Genomic DNA, 8645 nt, shown 5'->3' with positions numbered 1-8645 from the left:
AAGGGTGCAGGCCTCAGTGCTGTATACCTGAAGGAGCATCTCCACCCCCATTGTTCAGCCCGGACATTGAGATCCAGCGCCAAGGGCCTTCTGGCGGTTCCCTCACTGCGAGAAGCAAAGCTACAGGGAACCAGGCAGAGGGCCTTTTCGGTAGTGGCACCCGCCCTGTGGAACGCCCTTCAAACAGATGTCAAGGAAATAAGCAGCTATCCTATTTTTAAAAGACATCTGAAGGCAGCCCTGTTTGGGGAAGTTTTTAATATTTAATGCTGTATTGTTTTAATATTCGATCGGGAGCCACCCAGAGTGGCTGGAGAGACTCAGCCAGATGGGTGGGGTACAAATAATATATTATTATTATTATTATTATTATTATTAGGTTGCTCACTAACTTCATTTTTTTTTACTTCATAAAATTTATATACCGCTTTATTGTTAAAAACCTCAGCGCAGTTTGATGTTTTACTGTGTTTGATGTTTTAATTGGTTGGAAGCTGCCCAGAGTGGCTGGGGCAGCCCAGTCAGATGGGCAGCATCATATTATTATTATTATTATTATTAATCAACTTGCCTCCATCTTCCGGTAGTCCAGCCTTTGAGGACAAATGCACAGAGCTAACTGACAAGACCTAAGCCAGGCATCCCCAAACTCCAGATGTTTTGGACTACAATTCCCATCATCCCTGACCACTGGTCCTGTTAGCTAGGGATCATGGGAGTTGTAGGCCAAAACATCTGGAGGGCCGCAGTTTGGGGATGCCTGACCTAAGCCTTTATCTGTATATGATCCCTGAACCTATTAAGCTACCTATTATATCTGTTGCTTGGTGATCCACTGCCTCCATAGGCCCACTCAGTGAACAATTTCCAGCTACAGGCGTCTCAGGGGAGGTTGGGGAAACCGGAGTTGACTGGCTTCAAATATCTAGTCAATTTGCAGGGCTTTCAAGAACACAGGAGGCTGCCTTATACTAAGGCAGACCAGTGGTCCATCTAGCTCAGTATTTCCTATACTGACTGGCAGCAGTGATGCTCCAGGGTACCAGGCAGGAGTCTCCTCCAGCCCCACCTGGAGATGCCGGGGATTCATTTGAGGACCTTCTTGACGCAAGGAAGATTCTCATGAGATGAAGGAGCAGGTTTATCTAAAGTCGACAAGCTTTATCTAAAGTTGGGCACCATTTTGAATCAACATGGCGGACGGGCCTTCCGTAACTGCCCTGATTTTACCCACTGCTTTCAGAACTGCCGTAGTTTTGTTTTGCTGGGTATGAGGCTGTTGTTGTTGTTGTTTAGTCGTTTAGTCGTGTCCGACTCTCCGTGACCCCATGGACCAGAGCACGCCAGGCACTCCTGTCTTCCACTGCCTCCCGCAGTTTGGTCAAACTCATGTTCGTAGCCTCGAGAACACTGTCCAACCGTCTCGTCCTCTGTCGTCCCCTTCTCCTAGCACCCTCAATCTTTCCCAACATCAGGGTCTTTTCCAAGGATTCTTCTCTTCTCATGAGGTGGCCAAAGTATTAGTATTATGAGGCTGCTAGTTTTTTAATTAAAAAAATACTTCTTAAACAAGTAAAGAAGATACGAAATGAATACAAAATAACTGGGGGACTTTCGGAAGGATTTCTCCAAATGATCCGGCTGACTTTACAAATGGTTTCAGCAGCAACTGAGAAGACCAGCAAGTCTGGAATCAGGTACCTCTAACCACAGATGGTATCCCAGCATGGCTTGGCCAAAGTGCTGCTCCAGCTGCGCTGCCCCAGGGCCCCGGGCGTTGGACTCGCTGGCCTGTCAAAGCAATCAACCGGCTGTCATCACGGTACACCTCTCGCCTTCAGTGAGCTAACGCAAACGGACAGGTAACTCTTGCCCACTAAAGAAACCTTCACAGAACTGGAAAGCTCTGCGCTGCCTCCCTTTCCCTTCTCTCCTGCCTTGCCTCGAGGCCCTGGGGGCCAGTTTTGCAAAAGTAGGCAAGTGACTTTGAGACCCGAGTTCCGATTCCAGAAGCCGTGGGAGCGGGAGCCAGCCTCGTGAATTCTGTGCCAACAAAAATAACTGTTGGGGGTCCAGACGGTCGGTCGCCCGCTCTACAGATAACGGCACAGTTGCAGATTTGGGAGCCAAGCTGAAGTTCTGTTCAGCTGATGCCCCACAAGCAAATCATTACCTCTCAGCCTAATCCCTTGCAGGGTTGCTGTGCACTTAAGCGGCTTGGAGGAAAGGCAATCTTTGCATGCATAGAGCTCGTTTTCAGTGCTGGGTGTGGTTGCCAAGTGTGATTTCTACGTTCCTGGTTCCTGGATCGTACTGGGGCCATAGAAGCCCGAATGCAATCTCACAGGACAGGGGCAGAGACAGAGTGGAAACTGAAGACTCTGGAGAGAAGCAGGGCAGGTATGGGATGAGGGTGGAGCTTGATGAGTGAGGGGTGGAGCCAGAAAAGTTTTGCAGAAGGAAAGTGCAGTTGGGGTGGAACTTGATGACTATGGGACAGAGCCAAAATGGAATAGGATGAAACAGGGTTTGTGCCAGGATTGGAGCCTGATGTGTTATGAGAGCCGCCTACGAGGATGAGGTAGGCCAGGCATATTGAAAAATAATATATATATATATGATAAGAATAATATTGGAGAAAACTGGGTATTGAAACTTGCTTAATCTAAATCGTATATCCCAGTTTTCAGTGGCCCTTTAAAGTATGCTTCACGCAGAGTATACGCAGTCAGAAGTCGACCTGGCTAAGAAAACACCACCAAGAGCGTAGGGAATTATCTCCCTTATATGAAACCCCTTACTAGCTGTACGCTTGTAAAAGCATACAGAAGAAAATACAAACTGTTGGGTTTCTTTAACTGAAAAACAAACTGACTCTAAAGAGACTTTAAACTAAAGATAAATGCTTTCTCTCTTAGCAATGTTATCTACCCACATTCAAAACCTCCCACAAACCTCCCATTAAACTACCCGAGAATTAACAGTATTCTAGCATTATAACTAAGCAATCATACTAAAATTCAACTAAGGAATCTCTTAAACTGAGAACAACTGAGAGAGTGATCTACTACGAGATGAATCAAACTGAAAGATCTAACTAAGAGATACAGAAGGCTTTCTGGCAGAGCCTTATATACAAGAAGCAGAGCCCACGCTTGTGGGCAATTAACAGAAACCACCTGCACCTGTTTCTCTTAAACAGACAGTATTTACATTAGACTGGCTCTAAAGTAACTTGACTATTCAAAAAATCCAACAAGGCATCCCCAAACTGTGGCCCTCCAGCTGTTTTGGCCTACAACTCCCATGATCCCTAGCTAACAGGACCAGTGGTCGGGGAAGATGGGAATTGTAGTCCAAAACATCTGGAGGGCTGAAGTTTGGGGATGCCTGATAAAGGTGGAATATAGTCATTTTTGGAAGTTTTCACACTCCCGAACTATTTATCTGACAAAACATGGTTTATTTAGGTATACTGTACAGTGTTTATATACAGTGGTACCTCGGTTTAAGTACACAATTGGTTCCAGAAGTCTGTACTTAACCTGAAGCGTACTTAACCTGAAGCGAACTTTCCCATTGAAAGTAATGGAAAGTGGATGAATCCGTTCCAGACGGGTCCGCAGAGTACTTAAACTGAAAGTACTCAAACGGAAGCGTACTTAAACCGAGGTATGACTGTACATGCAGAGATAAAGGTAAAAAAAATTGAGGTGCCAGTGTCATGATTAAAATTCATCTTGTACGTTTAAACTTTTTTTTAAAGTAAGTTGGCAACCCTAATCAGCAGAAGGACTGACACCAACTTGTCTATTTGGCAACCTAGTAAGTTAATGTTTATTGGAGACATTTATGCTAATGATATATTCATAGTAAAACTGCTGTAGGTGCCGGCACAAAATGGCTGCCATGGGGAGCAAGAGAGAGAGAGAGAGAGAGATGCCAGTATTCTGCACTAGTGAGTCCTGTCACAAACAAGCCATATATTTACATGCACACACATAAGCTCCATACTGTAATGCATTTTTGTTCTTTCTTACTAGCATATGCATTAGGATGGTGACTTTTTTACAACCTCATTTCCCTGTATCATAATTTGATGAGCTTTCATTAAAGATTAGATAAAATCTTACTTTCAAAGAGATTTGGTAAAAAAAACACCTCCCGCACAAAATGATTTTAAAATTTTTATTTATGAGATTTTTAACCATTTTTGAAGTCACTGTAAGCAGATATAAAATTGAACCCAAGCATTAGAGTCACATATATACAACATTATATAGGGTCATCAAACACACAAGGAAGCTTTTTTTAGCTGCAGTAACAGTATAGACGCCGCTAGAGGACGATGTTTTGCTACCTCTCCTGTAGGTTCTTTTCCCAGCATCCCCGGCAGGGTCTGCTGGCTGAGTTTTGAGGTCCCCAAAAGGGGCTTTTACCTTGCGCAGGTGTGACATTTGTATACCCAATGTTGCTAAGAACACTCCCCAATGTGGAATGTGGTGTTGTGTTCAAATTTGATACGAAATATATATAGGATTGTTAATACAATTTTATGAAATGGTAAAACGGCATACAAAAAAACTAAAAACGGTTTGTGTGTAACCTTTTTTAATATTTCAGTGGAATATACCTCATTTTAGTCATTAATAGGCAAAAGTTCATCCATTTGTGCTACAGGAAATAATTTTTGAGGGGGAAAAATGAAAAAGTCATCACCCTAATATGCATTCATGCACACCTTTCCCTAGTCCTGTGTATGCATTTCTGTATACATTACTTGCCTGGAGAACTGAGTCGCAAAATCTGGAGAATTGCAAATTTCGAAGGACAGCTGTTTTTCGGTTCACTTATTGTTTCGGGACGTGCCTTTAAATGCGAACTGGATCGGATTCCTTCGCCATCTCTATTTGGGGGGCAGAGTCAAGGCATGAAAAGCCGGCAGATTTATGGGCAGAGAGCCTGTCAGAAGAACCCGGCAGATGGTGGCCATCTGATTTGCTATGTTTTCAGTGGCTAATTACCGGCTACCTGCCATTTTGACAGCTAGGGCCTGTAAAAAAAACGCCAGCTCTGGGGAGCAACACACAGAAGGACCCAGAGAGAGAGAGAGATGAGACTTATTGCAAATGGGGCCGCTGTGGGGAGAGGAAGAGCGGCCGGCTCCACTCCGAACCACGAGACTCTTCTGCCAAACTGCAAGGGATTGATTGAGGCTGTTGTGGGAGATACATGAAAGCAGCTTAGCTGCAATATTATTTACTCTTAAACTCCTCTTACCTTTAGCCGTGTCCTCAGCAAGCTCACGGCTAAGAGGGTGCCTGGCAGAGGCTGCATGACGTAGGCTTTTCCGCCCACTGCCAAAAGTTGGAGGGGCGCTGACTGCCCAAAGCCTGGCCTTGAAACAGGGTCACTGCCTTTATGGACTGAGAAGCCCCCTAGATCTCAGTCCATTCATGAACCTGAGGGTATAAAAACACAGCGCTTACGCTAAGACCCACTGATTTGAATGGGAACCTACAGCAAAGAAATACTGCAGCCTTGGTCTGATTTTCTTGTTATTTAAATGTATTTATTTTTATTTATTTAACAAAACCCAGTGCGTTTTTCTGGGGGTACTCAAGGGTGTGCAGTAGTACTGGCATCTTTTCCCCCCAATCCCCCCAAAATGTTAAAAGTAGCACTAACTGTAACAACTTCATATTGAGTATTACCACCTTTTTTTTCTTGGGGGGAATAAAACGCTAACAAAATCTATATAGCGCTGGATCGTAAGAGGAGCTCTAAGCGTTTTACAAAAATGCAAAAAAAGTTAAAATTATGAATAAAAAGCAGTTAAAGACAGGTGTTTAAAAACAGTTAAAAGATTATTAAAATCATCAGAAGCTAAAAAGAGATGATGGTTTTGATCTTTCTATGCCGCCCATCGGAGTGGGTTGCCTCTCCGTCTCTGAACAGGCTTGCCTTAACAAAAATGTACTCCGATAAGATTACAGCGATTCCAAAGCGCAGAAGGGGTATTATGGGCCCCTGTAACAGCGCCAGTTCTGGCGATCGAAGCTGTCAAGTGGGTACATAGGGGGCAAAGCAATCCCGCAAGTATACTGATCCCAGGCTGTGATAGGCTTTATATGCTACTAGTAACTCCTTGAACTTGGCCTGGTAGCAAATCGCAAGCAGTGCAGATCAGGAAGAAGGAACGTTATATGCTTAATGAGCACAGCAGCTCATCCCCGCTCATAAATCAGTTGCCGAGCCCCCCCCCCACAGCCATCTAAGTCCCCTCCTCTCCAGGGCTCTTCCCAAGCAATCAGAGGCTGTGCCTGTGTGAAGCCTGTCACTGCTCTGCCCCTTTCAGCCCTCTTCTGGTTCTGGAAGACAGGAGGGAGGGGTGCTTGTCATAGCAGGAGGGGAAGGCACCCTCCTGATTCATCTCTGGCTCTTGGCTTCCCTCCTTCTGCTTCTGCCTCTGGTCTTCTTTCTACCAGAGACTTCCCCTGTTCACTAAGGTCTGTTACCACGTCAGCTTCCGACACCTCCTCCTCTTCCCAGTCCTCTTTCTCTTCTCTCTATAACCACTAATCATTGTCCCACCACCGCTCCCCAGGCTCTGAGCCTGTTCCCTTGCTGGCTCCCCAGTTGGTTCCTCCTACCATTCCTCTGTATCCAACTAGTCCCATTACATCCCATTAGTTATGTCTTACCACCTTTACCTGAGGCAGGGTGCCACTTGAATTCCAGTTGCTGGTGAACCACAGTGTCCCTGTGCCCTGCTTGTGGGCTCCCCAAGAAGCATCGGGTTGGACAGGGGAGGAAACAGGACACTGGATTAGGACTGTCTAGGTCAGGCATCCCCAAACTGCGGCCCTCCAGATGTTTCAGCCTACAACTCCCATGAACCCTAGCTAACAGGACCAGTGGTCAGGGATGATGGGAATTGTAGTCCAAAACAATTGTAGTCCATCTGGGGGGCCAAAGTTTGGGAATGCCTGGTCTAGGTAGTCCTCTGGTCTCACCCAGCAGAATGGCTTCCCTGTTCAGCCATGAAGCTCACTGGATTCCAATAAGTAATATTCTCTCTCTCTCTCTCTCTCTCTCTCTCTCTCTCTCTCTCGGCTCAGCTAGATGGGTAAAGGAAAAGCATCTTAGGTGCTTTGTATTATGCGATATAACACTGCGACACCAGATGGCACTGTGGAGTCCTGTCTTTCCCTACCAGATTTCCCGTTACTGTATGAGTTTATAACGCGTTTAACTGAATCGCTTATTTGACGTGCCTGGATCCAGCCTTCCTCTTTCTCTCTGCCAGCCCCTCCTCCCTTGCAGCATTGTTGTTGTCAAGAGGAAGTCGCGAATCCTTGGAGGAAAGGCAGAGTAAAGCTATAGTCCAAAAATGCGGCTAAATATACAGCAATATTCGTGGTTAAAAGAGAGGTAGAGCAGCTGCGTTGCATGTAGAATGTCACTGGTTTAATCCCCTACATCTCCCGATGGGACTGGAAAAGGCCCTGTCTGAAAGCCTGGAGAGCCACTGCCAGTCTGTGTAGACCGGGGGTTCTCAAACCGTAGCCTGCGGACAACCAGATGTTTGGGAGTTTTGTGGTGCTGGTCCACGGCATGTCTGTGGATTTGTGGCTGAAGGCAGGCGATGGCATGTGCCTCCTGTTGAATTTTATTTGTATGCTTATTGCTTATTTCATTTCCTATATTGCATTCTATTGTATCACAATTTGAATTCATAGAATCATAGAACTGCAGAGTTGGAAGGGATCCTAGGGGGTCATCTAGTCCAACCCCCTGCAACCCAGGAATCTTTTGCCCAACGTGGGGCTCAAACCCATGATCCTGAGATTAAGCACCCCATGCTTCTGCCGACTGAGCTATCCCTATGCAATTTGAATCCTACACAATAAAACACAGCATAATAACAAATAAAATAAGCCCCAGCACAGCACATTACAATTCTTACAACAGAAAGCAAAAATAATAATTGAGTGATCCACCAAAATCCTCAGCAGCTTTCAAGTGACCCCAGGGGTGTGTAAAAAAATAAAGGTTGAGAACCTCTGGTGTTACATGATATTGAGAGAGATGCACCCTGGTCTGATTTGGTAAAATGCAGGTTCCTAGAGCAGCTGCTACTTGTGAAGGCTTAGAGGGGCTGGGTGAATGGAATTTGAGCCTTGTTTCAACGCATTCCTTGGCTGGGAAATATATTTTAAAACTTTGACAAAATAAAGGGGCGGGGGGGGGGAGGCCTGGATGGATTTGAGCCCAGACAGGTATTTCCAGCTCAGCCGCCGCAGCGAGAGATCAGATGTCTCCTGCGCCCAGACCAGGATTAGATTAAAGGGAACTTCAAACAATATCTCTTGTTTCAGCCCCTCTGAGGTAGTGATTAGAGAGAGGAAAATAATCCCTCCGTCACACACCTGCTGCCTTGCCTGGCTCTGATGTGTGTGCAGTCACAGTAGAGGAGGCTTGCTTTGTGCCCAGGGGGAAGTGGAGAATGGAAGGGGAGTTTGGGTTTGAGTGGCAATTTAGAAGCCGCAGCGAGAGACTGGGCTCCCCACTGCGGCGCGTTGAGTCACATTTGATCACGCACCTGTGCATCTCATAGCCTGTCCAAAAAGCATCGGGAAAGT

The sequence above is a fragment of the Zootoca vivipara genome, chromosome 17 (genome assembly GCF_963506605.1).
Source record: "Zootoca vivipara chromosome 17, rZooViv1.1, whole genome shotgun sequence".
NCBI classification, from domain to species: domain Eukaryota; kingdom Metazoa; phylum Chordata; class Lepidosauria; order Squamata; family Lacertidae; genus Zootoca; species Zootoca vivipara.
The sequence above is the reverse complement of the archived record's forward strand: the minus strand, read 5'-3'. Positions refer to the sequence as shown.